A 20,838-nucleotide genomic window follows, 5' to 3' on the forward strand; every position below is an offset into this window, starting at 1 on the left:
ACTAAAGATGATAGCTATAGGTGGGCATGTGAGGTAAATTACATATATACTCTGGTATGTTCAGAATAAAGACTGAAAAGCGGGCACAATTAGAGGCTTGGGAAATACAGTTGGAGAAGTGTTGAATTGGGCTCATAATAACTCCTATAGTAAAGGCTAATCTTTGTTAATTAAAGCAAGACTCTGGGTTATCTAGTGCTGTGAAAATAGACAATTTAGTCCTTCTTGTTGAAAGTAAAGGAAATGCAAATATATCTAAGAAACTTAAGCACACTTTGCCAATGAACTTTCTGAAGACAGAAAGCTAGTGGTAAAGTAAATAGAACTCTTGGCTGGGAGTCTGGAAGAGGAGTTAAAATCCCACCTCTGAAATTTACTAGCTGTGTGAACCTGGGCAAGCCAATTAGTCTATCTTTGTCTCATTTTCCTCTAAAATAAGGATAATGCTTGTACCTACCTTGCAATATTTTTGTGAGGATTAAATAAGATAACATTTATAAAAAGTACTTAATATAGTGCATGGCATGTGGTAGCCACTACCATAAATACCTATTCCCTTTCTTCCTCTTTGAAGACAAAGCATCTCAAAGAACCAATAGTTCACCTGGAAATATGAACAGGGACCAAATTTATGAATTAATTTCTTGTTCATCACTGCTGTTTGATGACCTCTGGTCATAATACAACAAAAACTTCTGGGGTGAACAAATTGTAGGTCCTGTTTTCCTCTATTCCCTTGTTCTTTCTCCATTTTCCCCCCATGCAAGACCAATTTGAAGCTACGTCAGCCCCTGCTGAATGACCTCATAAAACAACCACTAACAAAATAACAACCAGAAGATGGAAGTATAACTCAATTCTTTCTTCTCTCAAATAATGAATACTTAGGCTAAATTAGTTTTTGGTCTCTCCTCCACTGCAGTGTTTGCTGGTGAAAGCCTCATGGCACTCTGGAGGTAACCTTAGTTATTCCAGAAGTGTCAACCTATCCAATTGGACAGGCTTCAAGTTTCGGTGGCTCAAGAGATCTGCCATAAGGACTAGCTTAATTAATTTTAGAGGGGTTGACTTATTGCTGGTATGTGGGGTACTAAGTGATAAATAAGAGGTAATCTTTGGCACAGTAGACCTATGTGTTGGACCCAACTGGAGTCAGAAAGATGTGCTCAAAAGCTGCCCCTGTTCCATGCTAACTCTGAGATTCTGGGCAAGTCAATTAATTTCTCTATATTTCTATTCTATTTTCTTATCCCCAAAATGAAAGTAATAAGACCTGTTTCATATATTTATCTTAAGCAAAATACATTAAACAGCTTAATGTTCACTGGAGATGTGAGCAGTTATTGTATTCGAGAAGGCTTGACAGGTAAACCATATCCCCATGTAGTTTATTGGCTTCCAACTTCTATTGATGCTTTTGCTTTTTATATAATAGTTATTTCCCCATACACCCCACCCGTACTGATCCCTCCATGTAACAAAGTTAAAAGGCAAACCCAAAAAACCAAGAAACCATTTCTGATAACATAAGCAATATCACATTTCTATAGTCCCCCATCTTTCTAACAAAATGATAGAAGTAGATTTCATCATTTGTTTCCCAGAACTGAGATTAGTTATTACAATTATTTGGAAAGCGACAATCTGCTAGTGTTGCTTTCCTTATATTACTATAGTTACTAGCTATATTGGTCTCCTGGTTCTGCTTGCTACTCTGCATCAATTCACGTCTTCTGTTTCTCTGAATTCTTTAGGCATCATCCCTTCTTAATTTAACTGAATTTAACAAATTTCAGTTTGTTTTGGTATCTCCCAAAAGAAAGACATCCATTCTATTTCCAGCATTTTGTTGTTATAAATAGTGACCCTAGGAATATGCTGGTATATATGGATCCTTACTTGGGGTTTGTGACAAGGTTATTTCTGCCAATACAATGATACCAGCACAAGAGTCTCCAATGAGAATTTGGGTCAACAAGATGAATGCTGTTGAAGGAAGCCAGTTTGAGAAGAGAATACCACAGCATATGTGATTCCAATCTTACAAGGGAGTTGGAACAAGAGTTCTTAACTTTTATTTTGTGACATTCTAGTACTGTCTATGAATCTACTCTCAGAACAATGTTTTTAAATTCATAAACTAAAATTCACCAATAAACCAAAAATAAACCAAAGGTTAGTGAAAATAAAGATGCATTTTTCCCCATTCAAGAACACCAGTGCTCACAAATCTTTCCAACCACCTTTTGAGTCTGCACCCCAACTTGGGATATATCAAGCAATACAAATGTCATTCAGATTTTTAAAGTCACAGAAACATGAATTTAGAGCTAAAAGTCACATTAGACATTAAATACAACTTTTCCATTTTACAAATGAGGAAACTGGTGCACAGAGAAATTAAAATCTTGCAGAGTCACACAACAAATTGTCTGAGGCAGAATTTGAACTCATACTATCTCCGTTCCAAGTCTGATGTTCTTTCTATTATATCCTGTCACCTAACTCATTCTGATATATTGACTTCCACTTGTAAAAAGAGTAGTTTGGTAACAAATACACCCTTTCATTCAAAGACAAATCTGCTGAACATTTATTACATGCAAGGAACTATGGGGAATTTCTTAAAGTTATATTCTTTCTAGAGAATACTCCTTTACTGGCTGATTGAAACTACTATTATTCAAGATATTGAATAAGAAGTAAGCTAAAAAACAATAACAACTTATTTATTTTGTTCCTTCAGAGATGAAAAAGCACTTTCTCCATGACTCTGTGAGGTAGATAATTCAAGTATAATTGACCTTAATTTAAAGGTAAGGAAACTGAGGCACAGAGAGTTTTGGTGGATGTGCTTTGGGAAGACTACTTGCTAAGTATGTGAACTTATTTAATTAAGAAAAGTTATTTTGACCTCATTATTTGAGATGAAAGATCAGCTTCAATATCAAATTATTGGCCATTTCATAGAAAATCAACTACCTAATTATTCTAGAAATACACAGAGGCTTTAAGTCAGAGAGAGAAAAACCCCAGAATTTCTGCTACATAATTTAATAGTATTTTTTTCTATACTGCAGAGAATTAAATCTCCACATTAACAAATTTAACTTGGAAAATTGGACAAATTACTCACTTTAGTCAAATTAAGTGACTAAGTGTCAAATCCCAAACTAAAGGAATACAATATCTAAGAATGTTCATGGATTTAAAGGTCAAGACCTCTAGTATGGTTGTGGTTCAGTTGTTTTTCACTTATCTGACTTTTTGTGTGATCCCACTGGGGTTTTCTTGGCAAAGATACTAGAGTGGTTGGTCATTTTATTCTCCAGTTCATTTTACAGATGAGGAAATTGAGGTAAACAGGGTAAAGAGACTTGCCTAGGGTTACACATCTAGTAAATGTCTGCAGCCTGATTTGAACTCAGTTAGATGAGTCTTCTTAACTCTAAGCCATACCTGCTTCCCCACCTAGCTGCTCTTTAATGTAGTTAGAGGGATTTTAATGTAGCTGCCTAAAAGAAACCTGATATAAAAATATGGACTAAAACAACCCCAATTGTTTATTTACTGTTTCATTTGGATTCAAAGATCCACGAGAGACATGAGACTTCATCTAGTTTAACTCTCTTATTTTATAGAAGAAACAGAGATGAAGAAAAGTTAGACAATTTGCCCAAGGTCATAGAGGGAATAAGTTAAAGTAGCAAATTTAAATTCCAGTCATCTGATTTCCAGTTCAATCTAAATCCTTTCTATAGTAAGTTCCCTAGTGTATTTTAAATGATTTAGCTCCTGAAAATTACTTTTCCTTTAATTAAAAAAAAAACGAAACACATGCAACACAAAATGAGGTATGTCTGTAATATCTGTTGCTTCTGGGGACAGAAAGGTCCTCCTTTGTTAAGTCCTCACTTTTCAAGTGAAGTAATTCCAAGAGCCAAAACATCACTAGGTCAGTGTTTCCAAGGGCTAAGTCCAAGACAAGTCTCCTTAGAAGTGAGAAAATCAAGGCTGTGGTTCTATGGGAGGGTTGTTGTGGATGTGCCAAGGTACTGGTTGTTGTTTCATGACCATTGTTTCATACTGAGATCACTGGACTCAGAATCAGGGAGACCTGGGTTCATAAAGAGCCACAAATACTGATTAATTGTGTGTGACCCCAATAAGCTTTCATTGGCTCAAATTTAGTTCTGTTTAATTTCTTCCTTTTCTTCCTCTTGTTCAGACATTTTCCGAGTGTTTGCTGTGCACATCACAGTATTTGAGGTGCTACAATAATGCCCTCTTTAATTTCTCACATCCCCAGCCATATCAGCTCCGGCTGTTACATCCCTTTTTCTGGTATTTATTTGAATGCCTTGTCAAGGGTTTCTTGGAGAGCTAAATGGAGTAACACAGATCTTTTTCTTCTAGTCTCTCAGAGATGGAACATCTTGTCCCCAAAGATGGCTGGAAAACTCTTTTCAGTTCAATGAATTTCACAACAAAAGAAGACACCCCCCCTTTTACTTCTTATTCAATAGGTGAGAAATTGCTGTGTTCAATAACAGATGTTCAGCTGGGATGGAAGGTAGGGTGAGGAATAAACTGAATCTCCCACAGCCTTGCTGCATCTACATTTATGTGTTACTGTACTAGGGCAGCTAGGTGGATCAATGGCTAGTTCAACAGATCTGGAATTATGAAGACCTGACTTCAAATCCGATGTCAGTAGGCAAGTCACCTTACCTCTGTTTGCCAGTTTCTACAACTGTAAAATGGGGATAATAATAGCACCTATCACCCAGGGTTGTTGTAGTGATTAAATGATATTTTAATCATATTTTATTATATAGTATTACATTATACATATTATATATACTATTCATATATAATATATTTTATTATTTACTAAATTATATTTATTTGTATATATTAAAAGATATATATATATATAAATGAGAAATAATATTTGTAAAATACCAGGCACATAGTAGGAATTATTATTATTATTCCTACCTATGATAGAAGGTCAAATGGAAGGAAGATACTGTATGATTAGAATCTGCTCCCCAGGACTCTAAATCCCAGCATCCCACTTTCGTTTTCACATTATGTCCTTACATTTTATAGATAAAATTTGTGTGTGACCCCGCCCCTCTCTCTTTTCCTTCAAACACGGCTGGGAAAACTTTTCTTTATTCAGGTTTTTACTTTTATTCTTGTATTTTTTCTACTTCAAGTGATTATTAATAAATCTTATAAAATATAATACTTGGAGTTATTGGATATTAATTTTATCTTATAATATTAAGTTTCTACCAGCATTTTCTCCTGTGATCTAATGTGTAACATTTGACAATAGGAAGAGTTTACTTTTTCTCCAACTCTCCTTAAGTCCAGACACAGAAGTTTAGACAATCAACAAAATAACAAATCAAGCTCTGATTTACAGCTTGGATTTCCAAGGTTTAAATGCTCACACTGAAAATCTGACAACTGAGTCAGGTAGAATATGGTTCCACCATACCCATCTGGAAGATATACACCTAGCAAGCTTTTTCATTACAAAATATAAAACTGAGGCATATGCTAGTTAAATAATGTTTCCAATTGGATTGTAAACTCTTCAGTGGTAAAAATTGTGCCTAATTTTTTAAAAAATATTTTTCCACGCTTCCATGATTTATTTTCATTCCCTCTCCTCTTCCTTTCCCACTCCCAGAGTCGACAAGTAATTCCACTGGGTTGTAGAAATGTTGCCACTTGATACCTGTTTCCATATTATTCATTTTTGCTATAGAGTGATTTTTTAAAGCCTTAACCCCAAATCACATACCCATATATACATTTGATAAGTGATGTCATATGTTCTTTTTTTTTTGCATTTCTACTCCCATAGTTGTTTCTCTCAATGTGGTTAACATTCTATCCCATACTAATTTCTTTTTTTTTTTAATCCCAGTGCCTAGCACAGTAGACTATCCCTAGTAGTTGCCTAATTAATTGTTTATTGAATTGAATTTCTAAGATCAACAGACTTCATGAAAGATTAACAGATTCAGAGTTAGAAGGGGCCTTAGAGATCATCTAATCCAGGCCCTCCATTCTACAGATTAGATAATTGATACTAAGAGATTAAGTGTTCAATCCATACAAATAGATGGTAGAATTAAAGGTTACCAGGGAACCTGATTGTTGATAATTCCTATAAAAACAACAGAAATGTTACAAAGAAATGAAATTGCCAAAAATTTTCATAAGAAGGCAAGGAGCAAAAATATAAGAGTATGTAGAATAAGGGAAGAGAGATTTTGCATTTAGGAGAGAGACCAGTCTCTTGGAGGGAGGAGCTGAAGAAAGTGGAGGAGGGGTGAAGAAAACTTGAGAATTCTAAGGAAGAATCAGAAGCTTGGTATCCAACTGGCAGATCACTTCCAGCCTGGGAGGTGGAGGAGAAGAGGTGGATTTTGGGAAAACTGAGAAGAAGCCCATTTCATTTGAGAGGTACTGTCCCTTCTGAAACACTGAAACATCTCCACTAGGGCTTTTGATTACAGCTGTTTAAAATCCTCAAGAGGGATTGTAGATTTGGACTTTTGAACAGAGCCATCCATACCCTTTTCTGAGATATTCTTCTTTCTCCCTCCCTCCTTCCCTCCCTCCCTCCCTCCCTCTCTCTCTCTCTCTCTCTCTCTCTCTCTCTCTCTCTCTCTCTCTCTCTCTCTCTCTCTCTCTCTCTCTCTCTCTCTCCTTCACCCCCTTTCCCCCCTCTCTCTTTCTCTCCCTCTCTCTCCCTTTCTCTCTCTCTCCCTCTCTGTCCCCCTCTCCCTCCCCCCTCCCCCCCTCTCTTTTTTACTTGTCCCTGGACTTATTTATACTTTCAAGATCTAGTTAGTTTCCCACTTTCCTGTCTCACACCCCTGCCTTTCCCTTCCTACTTTAACCTCAAGAAATTATTTGACATTTAGGATTTGGGGTTTGGACCTGTCTCTAAATAACATAACAAACGGGATCAAAGATTTGGGAGGGTCACACTTACAACCAAGAGAGGATTTGACTTCCAGACCCCAGGGATATCAAGACCATCTGACCAAGGAAACTGACATCTTTCCTTGGCAGCTGACCACTTCTAAGCCCCTGAAAAGGCTGACAGTTAATGTCCCTTTGAGAAGCAGAAGTATGAGATCATCTTGCCTCTCAAAGACAGATCTGATCTCAGGAGCCCTGGGCTCCTCTGAGGGAGGCTTCTTGTCATCTCATCCGGGAATCCCACTTTAGTCTTCTGTCCTCCATCTCTCAGATAAAATCTCTGTGGAGAAATACTCCTTTTCCAAGGGGACAGGACCTGGTTTATTACCACCCCCAATCCCCACATAAGTAAAGGAGGAGAGAAACAATCCCTTCATTCTCTCTCATCCCCTTTTCCCTCCTCCCCATTTCTTCTCCTTCTTTAGAAGTGCTGATGCAATTAAAAAAATAAGGAATAAGACTCAGAGAGGAAGTTAAAGCTTTAAGAAAAGCAAGAGAAAAATCACAAAAGAAAGGCATACTAAGGCAATAACAAACAAGAAGCACCGGAATCAAGATAAGAAGTTAAGAAAATCCAACACATATGATTACATGAATGATATACATGACAATTAAGAGATGACCTAATATCTACAAAAAGTGAAGAGGAATAAAAATAACTGAATATTACTTTAAAAAGCCTGAAAAAGAGCACTTCCAGGTTAACATGGCTGCAATCTAGATGCAAATCACTTCCACTCTCCAGCACCGAATGAAATAGACTACCTCAAAAGAGCATAAAAACCACCTTTGGAAGAACAGAGGGACTCTCCAGTACCCCACAGAAATGAAAGTATGTGGGGCTTGAACATTTCCACACTATAAGGAGGAGGAAAAGCTTGCACAAAAACGTGAACTGAGCCACCCCTCCCTCCCCCCCCCAAACCAGAGTAAGGTATCAGAGTGCTCACTGGGACAGCGAGTGAGTGAGGAGCGTCTCTGTCTGGGGGGGGGGGCACACCAGGGTCCTTGGGATCTAAAGACTGCAAGGAAACTACCTCTCAGGGTGGTTTTACGGGAAAATCCTGGGCTGAGCAAAGGGGCAGTGGCACTGAGAGGCTGCACTCAGCAAAGGGGAGGCCGCTCTGAGAGGCTGTGCTGAGCAAAGGGGCGGCTGAGAGGCTGGGCTGAGCAAAGGGGCTGCTGCGCTGAGCATGGGGGCCTGTGCTCTAAGAAACCTTGGAGGCTGGGAAGAACTAGTCTGAGGCAACCTAAATTCACAGAAAACCTGCCCATGACACCAGACCAAAAAGGAAAGGGGAATAAAACCACCAAAAGGATGGCTCACATGGCCCAAAATCAAGCCTCCAGGAAGAAAGGGAAAAAGGTGACTATTGAAAACTTTTATGGCGGGAGTACCCAAGGAAAAGAAGAGAAAGAGGATGAAACCCAAACAAAATCAAAACATGCCTCACAAAATGGAAATTATCCACAAGCTCTGGAAGAACTCAAATTGGAGCTTACCCAAAAGATGGAAACCTTCTGGAAAGAAAAATGGGAGAAAGAGATCAGCAGTCTGATAGACAAGACTTCACAATTGGAGAAAGAGCTGGAAGCATCTAATAGAAGGGCAGACAAAGCTGAAAAGCAAAACCAGTCCCTAATGACCAGAATTAAGCAACTGGAAGACAGTGAGCATGCAAAACAGCAAGAATTGATAAAGCAAAGCCAAAAAATTAATGAATTAGAAGAAAACACAAAATATCTCACTGAAAAGGTCACACTGGAAAACAGAGGAAGAAGAGACAACGTGCAAATTATTGGTCTGCCAAAAAACCAGAGATAAGCAAAAACCTCAATGATATACTACAGGAGATTATAGAAGAAAATTGCCACATGTTCTGGAGCAAGGGGGCAAAATAGAAATAGAAAGGGTTCATAGAACACCCTCTATACTAAATTCCCGAAAGACAACCCCCAGGAATGTAATCACCAAATTCAAGAGCTTCCAAGAAAAGGAGAAAATCCTACAAGAAGCCAAGAAGAGGAGCTTCAGATATAGGGGGACTCCCATAAGGATCGCACATGACTTAGCGGCTAACACACTAAGAGACCGCAAAGCATGGAACACGATATTTAGAAAGGCAAGAGAGCTGGGTCTCCAACCAAGAATCAACTACCCAGAAAAACTGACTATATATTTCCAGGGGAAAGTATGAGCATTCAACAAAATAGAAGATTTCCAAGCATTTGCTAAGAAAAGACCAGAACTTAGTGGAAAATTTGATATCCAATCACAGAAAGCAAGAGAAACATGAAAAGGTAAATATGAAAGAAAGGGAAAAGGAGATAAATCTTATCTTTTTCTTTAAGTCAAACTCTCTTCTATAAGGACTACATTTACACCAAATTATATATATTAATATGTGGGGAAAATGTATTGTGTAACTCTCAAAAATTGTATGCATCATAAGAGTAGTTAGAAGAATCATGCATAGGGAAAGATTAGGGCATCAAGAAGATTTGGTGAAAGGGGTGGCAAAGAAAGAAAAAGGGAGGGGGAGGAATCATTGATAATACTAACATTTACTTCAAGAAATTGGGGGGGGGGACTAAATAGAATAATCTTTCCCATACAAAGATACACATGGGAAGGGGAGGGGAAGAATTCTCATATGAGAAGGAGAGGAAGAGAGCGTGAAGTGGAATTACTTAAACCTTACTCTCAGTGAAATAAAATCTGAGAGGGAAGAACATCTAGATCCAGTGGAATCCCGAATTCTATCTTATCCAACAAGGTAAGAAAGAAAGGAAAATCAAGGAGGGGGAGGGGGGAAGGAGTATATAAAAAGGGAGGGAAGGAGAGGGGGGAGGGGAGCATAAAAATGGAGGGGCTAGAAAGGGAACCATAGCAAGGGAGGAGACTAAGGGGACTGACCTAAAGTAAATCACTGGTTCAAAAGGATATAGCTAAAGAAGAAAGGTCAGAACTAGGGGAAGATATCAAAATGCCAGGGAATCCACAAGTGACAATCATAACTTTGAATGTGAATGGGATGAACTCACCCATAAAACGTAGACAAATAGCAGATTGGATTAGAACCCCAAACCCTACCATTTGTTGTCTTCAAGAAACACATATGAGGTGGTTTGATACTCACAAGGTTAGAATTAAAGGATGGAGTAAGACCTTTTGGGCCTCAACTGATAGAAAGAAGGCAGGAGTAGCAATCATGATATCTGACAAAACCAAAGCAAAAATAGACCTGATCAAAAGGGATAGGGAAGATAAATATATTCTGTTAAAGGGGAGTATAGACAATGAGGAAATATCACTAATCAACATGTATGCACCAAATGGTATGGCATTCAAGTTTCTAATGGAGAAACTAGGAGAATTGAAGGAGGAAATAGACAGTAAAACCATATTAGTGGGAGACTTGAACCAACCACTATCAAATTTAGATAAATCAAACCAAAAAATAAACAAGAAAGAGGTAAAAGAGGTGAATGAAATCTTAGAAAAATTAGAGTTGATAGACATATGGAGAAAAATAAATAGGGACAAAAAAGAATATACCTTTTCAGCATCACATGGCATATTCACAAAAATAGACATACACTAGGTCACAGAAACATGGCACTCAAATGCAGAAAGGCAGAAATAATAAATGCGACCTTTTGAGATCACAAAGCAATAAAAATATTGATTAGAAAGGGTACATGGAGAGCCAAATCAAAAATTAATTGGAAATTAAATAATATGATATTCCAAAATCGGTTAGTTGGAGAAGAAATCATAGAAACAATTAATAATTTCATTGAGGAAAATGACAATGGTGAGACATCCTTTCAAGCCTTATGGGATGCAGCCAAAGCAGTACTTAGAGGAAAATTCATATCCCTGAGTGCATATATTAACAAATTAGGGAGGGCAGAGATCAATGAATTGGAAATTCAAATAAAAAAACTTGAAAACGAACAAATTATAAACCCCCAGAAGAAAACCAAACTAGAGATCCTAAAAATTAAGGGAGAAATTAATAAAATCAAAAGTGATAGAACTATTGAGCTAATAAACAAGACTAGAAGCTGGTACTTTGAAAAAACAGACAAAATAGACAAAGTACTGGTCAATCTAATTAAAAAAAGGAAAGAAGAAAGGCAAATTAACAGCATCAAGGATGAAAAGGGGGACCTCACCTCCAACGAAGAGGAAATTAAGGCAATCATTAAAAACTACTTTGCCCAACTGTATGACAATAAATATACCAACCTAGGTGATATGGATGAATATTTACAAAAATATAAATTGCCTAGACTAACAGAAGAAGAAATAGATTTCTTAAATAATCCCATATCAGAAAAAGAAATCCAAGAGGCCATCAAAGAACTTCCTAAGAAAAAATGCCCAGGGCCTGATGGATTCACCAGTGAATTCTATCAAACACTCAAAGAACAACTAACCCCAATATTATACAAACTATTTGACATAAGCAAAGATGGAGTTCTACCAAATTCCTTTTATGACACAAACATGGTACTAATTCCAAAGCCAGGCAGGCCAAAAACAGAGAAAGAAAATTATAGACCAATCTCCCTAATGAATATAGATGCAAAAATTTTAAATAGGATACCAGCAAAAAGACTCCAGCAAGTGATCAGAAGAATCATTCACCATGATCAAGTAGGATTTATACCAGGTATGCAGGGCTGGTTCAATATTAGGAAAACCATCCACATAACCACATTGGCCACATCAACAAGCAAACCAACAAAAATCACATGATTATTTCAATAGACGCAGAAAAAGCCTTTGATAAAATACAACACCCATTCCTATTAAAAACACTAGAAAGCATAGGAATAGAAGGGTCGTTGCTAAAAATAAACAGTATATATATATATATAACCATCAACTAATATCATCTGCAATGGGGTTAAACTAGATGCATTCCCATTAAGATCAGGAGTGAAACGAGGATGCCCATTATCACCTCTACTATTTGACATTGTACTAGAAACACTAGCAGTAGCAATTAGAGAAGAAAAAGAAATTGAAGGCATCAAAATAGGCAAGGAGGAGACCAAGTTATCATTCTTTGCGGATGACATGATGGTCTATTTAAAGAATCCTAGAGATTCAACCAAAAAGCTAATCGAAATAATCAACTTTAGCAAAGTTGCAGGATACAAAATAAACCCACATAAGTTATCAGCATTTCTATATATTTCCAACACAGCTCAGCAGCAAGAACTAGAAAGAGAAATCCCATTCAAAATCACCTTAGACAAAATAAAATACTTAGGAATCTATCTCCCGAGACAAACACAGGAACTTTATGAACACAACTACAAAACACTCTCCACACAACTAAAACTAGACTTGAACAATTGGAAAAACATTAACTACTCATGGGTTGATGAGCCAATATAATAAAAATGACCATCCTACCCAAACTCATCTATTTAGTGCCATACCCATGGAACTTCCAAAAACATTTTTACTGATCTAGAAAAAACCATAACAAAGTTCATTTGGAAGAACAAAGGATCAAGGATATCCAGGGAAATAATGAAAAAAAATACAAAGAAAGGGGGCCTTGCAGTCCCAGATCTCAGACTATATTATAAAGCAGCAGTCATCAAAACAATTTGGTACTGGCTAAGAAACAGAAAGGAGGATCAGTGGAATAGATTCGGGGTAAGTGACCTCAGCAAGACAATATATGACAAACCCAAAGATCCCAGCTTTTGGGACAAAAATCCACTATTTCATAAAAACTGCTGGGAAAATTGGAGGACAGTGTGGGAAAGATTAGGCTTAGATCAACACCTCACACCCTACACCAAGATAAATTCAAAATGGGTGAATGACTTGAACATGAAGGAAACTAAGAAAATTAGGCGAACACAGAATAGTATACATGTCAGACCTTTGGGAAGGGAGAGGCTTTAAAACCAAGCAAGACTTAGAAAGAGTCACAAAATGCAAAATAAATTTGACTACATCAAATTAAAAAGCTTTTGTACAAACAAAACCAATGTAACTAAAATCAGAAGGGAAGCAACAAATTGGGAAACAATCTTCATAAAAACCTCTGACAAAGGTTTAATTACTCAAATTTACAAAGAGCTAAATCAATTGTACAAAAAAATCAAGCCATTCTCCAATTGATAAATGGGCAAGGGACATGAATAGATAGTTCTCAGCCAAAGAAATCAAAACTATTAATAAGCACATGAAAAAGTGCTCTACATCTCTTATAATCAGAGAGATGCAAATCAAAACAACTCTGAGGTATCACCTCACACCTAGCAGATTGGCTAACATGACAGCAAAGGAAAGTAATGAATGCTGGAGGGGATGTGGCAAAGTAGGGACATTAATTCATTGCTGGTGGAGTTGTGAATTGATCCAACCATTCTGGAGGGCAATTTGGAACTATGCCCAAAGGGTGATTAAAGACTGTCTGCCCTTTGATCCAGCCATAGCACTGCTGGGTTTATACCCCAAAGAGAATAAGTAAAAAGCCTTGTCCAAGAATATTCATAGCTGCACTCTTTGTGGTGACCAAAAATTGGAAAATGAGGGGATGCCCTTCAATTGGGGAATGGCTGAACAAATTGTGGTATATGTTGGTGATGGAATACTATTGTCCTAAAAGGAATAATAAAGTGGAAGAATTCCATGGAGTCTGGAACAACCTTCAGGAAGTGATGCAGAGCGAAAGGAGCAGAACCAGGAAAACATTGTACACAGAGACTGATACACTGTGGTACAATCGAAGGTGATGGACTTCTCCATTAGGGACAATGCAATGTCCCTGAACAAGCTACAGGGATCTAAAAAACACTATCCACAAGCAGAGGATAAACAGAGTAAAAACATCAAAGAAAAGCAACTGCTTGACTAAAGGGGTGGAGGGGATATGACTGAGGAGAGACTCTAAATGAACACTCTAATGCAAATACCAACAACACAGAAATGGGTTTGAGTCAAGAACACATGTGATACCCAGTGGAATCATTCGCCGGCTATGGGAGAAGTGGTGGGAGGGGGGGAAGAAAAGAAAATGATTTTTGTTTCCAATGAATAATGTTTGGAAATGACCAAATAAAATAATTTTTAAAAAAAGCCTGAAAAAGAGTTAAAAGAAATAATAGTTTAAAAAAAATACCAGGAAGAAACAATGACATGATATGTATATACATACATATGTAAAGAACCTAGTAAAATAGGATCATAAAGTTTTTCTTCAAAACCAGCTATGGCTCAAAATAGGGTATGTAGCATATAATAAAATATAAAAAACATGGGGTCTGGATCCAAGACCCAGTTTCCCATCAAATCTAAGCATTGTATCTGAGACCAAAAGATGGACATTTGAAAGTCTCTAAGAACTCAGAGAATAGAGGGGGGGAAAACCCATATTTCAAAAGGGCTCCTGGAATTGAGCTATATATATTTCAAGAGTGATGAGGACTTGGAAAGACATACATACATACACACGATTAACTAGTTATCTTAATGTATCCCATTCTCACAGATGAGAAAACAGGGTCAGAGAAATTAAGTGATTTGCCCAAAGTCATTATTCAATGAATGCTTGAAGTGGCATTCAAATCTAGGTCTTAGGATCATAGAGTTACAGTTTAAAATGGGTCTTAGAAATCATCTAGACCAACTTTCATTTTACAGCTGGAGAAAATGAGGCCCAGAGAAGTTAATTTGTCCAAAATTTTACAGGTAGTAAGTGGCAGAATTAGGATTCAAATTTATTCTTCCTGATTCCACATATTGTACTCTACCTTGCTACTAATGAGAAGCCTGGCTGAGTAAGAATTTAGGCTAAATAAATAGGACTTTAAAATATCAATATTTTACAAAGAAATTTATCATTTTAATGCAATATAAATTGTATCACCACTGAACTACTTTATAGAAAGAGATGAAAGAAGTATAAAATTTACATATAAAATGAAATGAATAAGAAATAAAGAAATTACAAAATGAAATCTTCCCTTCCAATTTTATAAATATATTTTATTCAACACATGTACCTTGGTAATTATTAAAACTATATAGTGCAGGTTTTTTAAAAAATTAGAAAAAGGATAATGAAAGAGAACAAGAGCCAAAATATATTGGAAACTAACATCTGATAAACTGAATTTGGAAAGTATTGAATGAAGAAATAATTATCTAATACAATTTGCTAGGAAAACTAGATAACAGCATGGATCAAATGAATTGAGACATGCTTCATACCTGTTAGTACAAAAATTAATAAAATTAATTAATGACTAAGTGAATTTAAATGATAATTAATGATTAAATATTAAACAAACTTAAAATATTTGAGAAATAAGGAATACTATATTTATTTTATGAAATGAAAGAAAAATGATCTATGAAAGTAAGAGTTATTAGTGACAAATAGACTTGATTATATATATCTATATATATCAATTATTTTCCACAACAAAACTCAATGAAACAAAATAATAAAAAGATAAATCCATTGGAAAAATGTGAAAAATTTAATCTGACAAAAATACAACATATAGAACCCATAGGGAACTGATGTCAATTTATAAGGTTATTATTGATTTTTCAGTGAATAGTTTGATGTACTTTAATTTTTGAAGGAGAAAAGCAAATTAAAACATTTTAGAGATAAGATATTTTAATTTGCATTTCTCCTTTTTGAAGGAAGTAGAAAACAAACATCATAAACTTCTATGTTGGATATGCTATGAGAAAGCAGGAACTATTACATTATTGGTGTTACTATCATGGTATAGACACCTTCCTGCACTTTTTCTTTAAATGTATTATAAAATAAAAGTTAAAAAAATTTATCAGACTGTTTGATCCAATGATATTACTACCAGAATTTTTTCTAGCATCCTTAGGATTAAGAGGGGAAAGGATCTATCTCTATATAAATACCTTTGTAATGATGAAATAACTAGAAATAACATGTCCAAAGATTGAAAAATGGCTGACATAACAATATGATGAAATTCTATTTTCAATAAGAAATGAAAAATATGAAGAATACAAAGAAATATAGAAAGTCTACAGAAATTAATAACAAAAATAATAGCTGGCATTCTTTAGTACTTTTAAGGTTTGCAGTGTTTTTTTTAAACCCTTACCTTTTGTTTTGGAGTCAATACTGTGTATTGGCTTTAAGGCAGAAGAGTGGTAAGGGCTAGGCAATGGGGGTCAAGTGACTTGCCCAGGGTCACACAGCTAGGAAGTGTCTGAGGCCAGATTTGAACCTAGGACCTCCCATCTCTAGGCCTGGCTCTCAATCCACTGAGCCACCCAGCTCCCCCAGGTTTGCAGTGTTTTACCTACATCATCTCATATAAATCTCACATTGTGAGGGGTAATACTAGTATCATTATCTCCAGCTTACATAGGAGGAACCAAACCCACAGAGATTAGGTAAAAGCTGGATTTGAATAAAATATACATACTAATTACAACAATCTAAGTATAAATGGCAACATAACTTCATAAAAGTATGAGTAGGAAAAAAGTTTGAAAGGGAATTTCAGGCAAACAAATTATCAATATTTTAAAAATAATTATAAATATTTTCTTTAAGCAAAATGTAAATAGTTTTAATTTAATGGCCTTATTTGTTCTGGTACTTCTCTTTTTTAGAGGTTGTGTGGAACAGTATCTAAATATCTGGATTTGGAGGCAGGATGCCCTGGATTCAAGCACTAATTCCCACATTCTGACTGTGTGATCCTAGTCAAATCACTTATTGTCTCAGTATACCAGGCAGCTAAGCCTATAAATGACAGAGATGATGCTCTTCTATTAGGGGATATGTCTCATAGGAAGCTTCTTACACTGATTAAAACACGAGTCTAGTTAAGAAAATTATTAGAGGCATTATATCATAATAGATAGAGAACTCATCTTAGAGTTGGGAGGACCAGCACTCAAGTTCTACCTCTCCTATATACTGAGAGAATGGTTGCAGGCAAGTCACTTGACCTCTCAGTATCCCCAGTATTCTTATGAGTTACATTCAAGTTTCTTATCTACACCAGTGAAGGGAATTTGCAGATGGGGAATTCCCTATATGGATGAAATAAAAAATCTGGACTAAAGAAGAAACTTCTACTCATATTTGTTGAGATTATTACTTGGCTTATTACTATTAAACCTCACAATTTTTCTTTGAAACAGTGTATAGCTTAATAATTAGTTTCACTTAATTACTTGCTCATTTAACAGACCTTTATAGCTGGCTCTTATATAGATTCTGAGGGGGATCCAATGCTAATTAAGATGTATTCCTTGTCCACAAGGAATTTACAATGTAATATGGGAAATAAAGTATTTTAAACCAATAAATCTATACCAAAAAAAAGAATATCATAAGTTACACAAGATTTACAAACAAGGGACTCTGAGAAATCAGATAAGGTAGAAATTTGTTATTGTTGAGGAATCAGGGAAAGTATGGAGAAAGCAGCATGGTGGGACACAGGGGGTGCACCTTTGAGGAATGTGTAGGACTGATGGATTGAGTAGTGTGCCTGTTTTTGTAGGATAAGGTCTCAATTTCATATATGACCAATAAGAGTCCATTAAGCATAGCAAAATAACCTCATATCAATACCACATCACCATATCAGAGTAGAAACTAGCTTTTTGTCATGACAAATTATTGTGGTTGTGTGATGCCTGTGAAATTATACCAACCAAAGCAATTAACTGCCTAATTGCAAGAGTCTTATGACCAGAGTTACAACTAGGGTAGGGTGACTAGAGAACTTACCAAGGTGCTGAAATTTAGAGGGCTCATGACAGAAATTTCAGGCCCTTAGCAGCATAGAACAACAGAGCTTAGTATCTAGTTAGGAAGAATAATTTATTAAAATAAGAAGCTACCCAATAGCAGCTTTTCCCCTTCAGAGTCTGTACTGTACTGTGTTCTTCCAAAGCCCAGATCCTATTATTTTCCTCCACCCATCAGTGAAAAATCCTCTCCAGAAGTAAATTTAGTGTATAAGAGTCTCCTTTATTCCCCTTTACTACAACTTAATTGATACTGTTTCATACTGCTTGCCCCAAGCACAAAATTGCTTCATATTACACCATGCCAGCTATATACTAGGTGATGGTAGCACTGGGCACCTTTCTATCTCCAAGATCTTGAATTAAAAATTAAAAACATCAATTTAATGAAGATTTATTATTGTATTTTTCATCTTTGTTTAGGAATAGAAAGAGTGTAAAAAGAAGGCTTATCTAGACACTAAAGATTTAAGGTTTTAAAATGCGACTTTCTCAAGTGTATATGAAAGTATTTTTCTCTGAAGTTTAAAAATCCTAAAAGATCCAAAATGAGAATGAATGAGATATGATAAATGACAGGAAGAAAAAAGACTAGTGAAAAAGTCTCAAGGTCATTTTTCTTTCTATTAACTCAATTTACACAATGAAATTATCCTAGGTTTGGATGATTTTTAAAAAGTGAACTACTGAGAGGTATATCATTGTCATTTCTGGAATATATGTGTCATATATTTTCCTACACTTCAGCCCACTCCGATCTCTCTCCTTTCTGAAGTCAGCGCATTTATTGTTTATACCATTCTTTCAGTAATTGTTCAGACACTACCTTGTAACACCTCTTGGATAGTTTTCTAATTTATGCATTCTTACTTAGCATTGCATAAATTTCTGAATTGTCTCCCTAGTTCCCTATAAATTCCCTTAAATCACGGCCATTTTCATTCTTTGTAGTTACCATTACACTTATATGATGAGGAATAAGGTCACAAAAACAAAGGGAGGAAAGAATATGGAGGAGAGACTGGTTGACTGTGTCAAATGAAATGGGGAGTTGGAAAAGGATGAGGCTAAGGAAAAATCATCAGTCATGACAATGAAGACATTATTGATAAGTTTGGACAGAGCAATTTTAGTTTAGGTATGGTATTAAGCCAGAATATAAAGCGCTGGAGGATGTATGAAAGTAGAGGAAATAAAGGGAATGAATACAGGCAGTTTTTTCTTCTTCTAGGAGTATGGCTGAGAAAAGAAGGAGTGAAATGAAATAATATCTTCCTCTCTTCTCCCCTCCCCACCTCTCACTTTCCTCTTCTCACTTCCCCCCTGCTTCTCTCCTCTTTTTTCCTCTCCTCATCTCTTCTCCTCTCTTTTCCTCTTCAGCTCTTCCCTCCTCTCCCATCCCCTTCTCTCCCTTTCTCTTGTGCTCTCTTTTCTTCCTCCCTTTCTTCCTTTCACATTATTGATGCCAAATTAATGCCAGAGACTGGGGTAAACAAAATAGAGTGGGAGATGATTTCAAGGGACTTTGAGACGAAGAAAATGGGAGAAGAGGGTCTCAGTTTCCAAACTAAAGTAAGAAGCAAGGTATCCAGCTGAGGGGAACATGAGATAGGAAAGTGTGGGAGGCTTGAGAAAAGAAGATTCTCCTTCACTTGAAGAACCCTGCTCCAAAGACAATATGGGAAAGAATGAAAAGGACAATTTTTTTTTCTGAAACTAAATGTACTTTTTTAAATTTTCATTTATTCATTCATTCATTCACTAACCATTTAAAAAGTAGTTGCTATCTAAAAAGCTTTGTATTAGGCATTGAGGGAAGATAATTAAGATATGGTCCCTGACCTTATAGACTTTTCTAGAGGCATCAAAGGTACAAGGCAATTATATTTTTAAAGGAATAATTACCAATTAAAGTTATTTGCCTTGCCAAGTTTTAATTTGCTTTGCCAAACTTTAATACCAAAATGTACTTCCTTGAAAGTAACAAGAAGCTAGACTGCATGCCAGTCATAGTACAAACCTTAGGTTGAGGGATCTTTTTGGTCATTAAATTAAATCGTTTCCTACAGTATCTATCATTCATGTTATGGGCATGCTAATCATTTGATTCTATTAAGACTATTTAGCATGGTAGCATGGCATAGAGGGGGAGAGAGAAGTTCAACAAGCATGTAGTTTGTGTCTAAGAAGTACCAAGTATTGTGTTAGGTACTGAAAATACAAAGATGAAAATAAAATAGTTGCTGCCTTCAAGGAGTTTATATTCTCTTGGGTGCAGTAGGGGGAACAACATGAACAAAATAAGTACGACAATATGCAAGATAAATACAAGAGAACATCAGGAGTGAGGTATTACTAGCAGTGGGGAGGCAATTCAGAAAAGTCTATTACTTATACGTATTATACTTATACAGATTAATCAAGAATATCAACAAAAAAACTCCCACCATACTCTGAGGTTATAATATATAAGAAATCTCAAAAGGCTACAGTAATCTATTTCCCTCTAATAAATAAATATCACTTCTAATCTTTGTCCATTCACTGATTCATCACTCTTAGTTCTTCTGGGAGATAGCCAGGCCTAGCTACTAAAATTTCTCATTTTAGTCTAAGAACTTCTTGTCCTTTTGCTATGTGAGAGCCAATTCAGTCTTTGGGAAACTCCCAAGTGACCTTCCTTATCTGTTATCTTCTTGTTTCTCACCTGAGAGTCAACCCACAATATCCATGACAAATGCCAAGTCACATTGCTAGCCAGATGCTGGGAAAACATGAGAAATCTAAGCTGAGAAATGTGTCTTTGCTATTTATTGTTTTTAGATTCAAGACTTTGGGTTACAGAAACAGAAATAGTACTCTCTTTGGTCAGGATCCTGTGTTCCCTGGGTTCAACTAGTAAAGAGTCAATGGGAGACAACCAAATTAAGAGAAAGAGTTTGGCAGAAGGAGAGTAAAGCTACCACTCAATCAGCTCAATCCATTCGTCACTGAGCATTTATCAAGTGTGT

General features: G+C 36.2%; 1 protein-coding gene and 1 long non-coding RNA gene across 5 annotated transcripts in view; one reads left to right on the forward strand and one right to left on the reverse strand.

Annotated features, from left to right (window-relative positions):
• The window catches only part of SLC35F3 (solute carrier family 35 member F3), a 531,513-nt gene that overhangs the window by 53,769 nt on the left and 456,906 nt on the right, over positions 1 to 20,838 (reverse strand). The window lies entirely within an intron of this gene.
• Positions 6,400 to 14,132, forward strand: LOC130457167 (uncharacterized). Its single transcript, XR_008916261.1, has 3 exons — positions 6,400 to 6,489; positions 7,440 to 9,315; positions 13,662 to 14,132. It is a non-coding gene; the product is annotated as an uncharacterized LOC130457167 (long non-coding RNA).

The sequence above is a fragment of the Monodelphis domestica genome, chromosome 2 (assembly GCF_027887165.1).
Source record: "Monodelphis domestica isolate mMonDom1 chromosome 2, mMonDom1.pri, whole genome shotgun sequence".
In the NCBI taxonomy this organism is placed as follows: Eukaryota; Metazoa; Chordata; class Mammalia; order Didelphimorphia; family Didelphidae; genus Monodelphis; species Monodelphis domestica.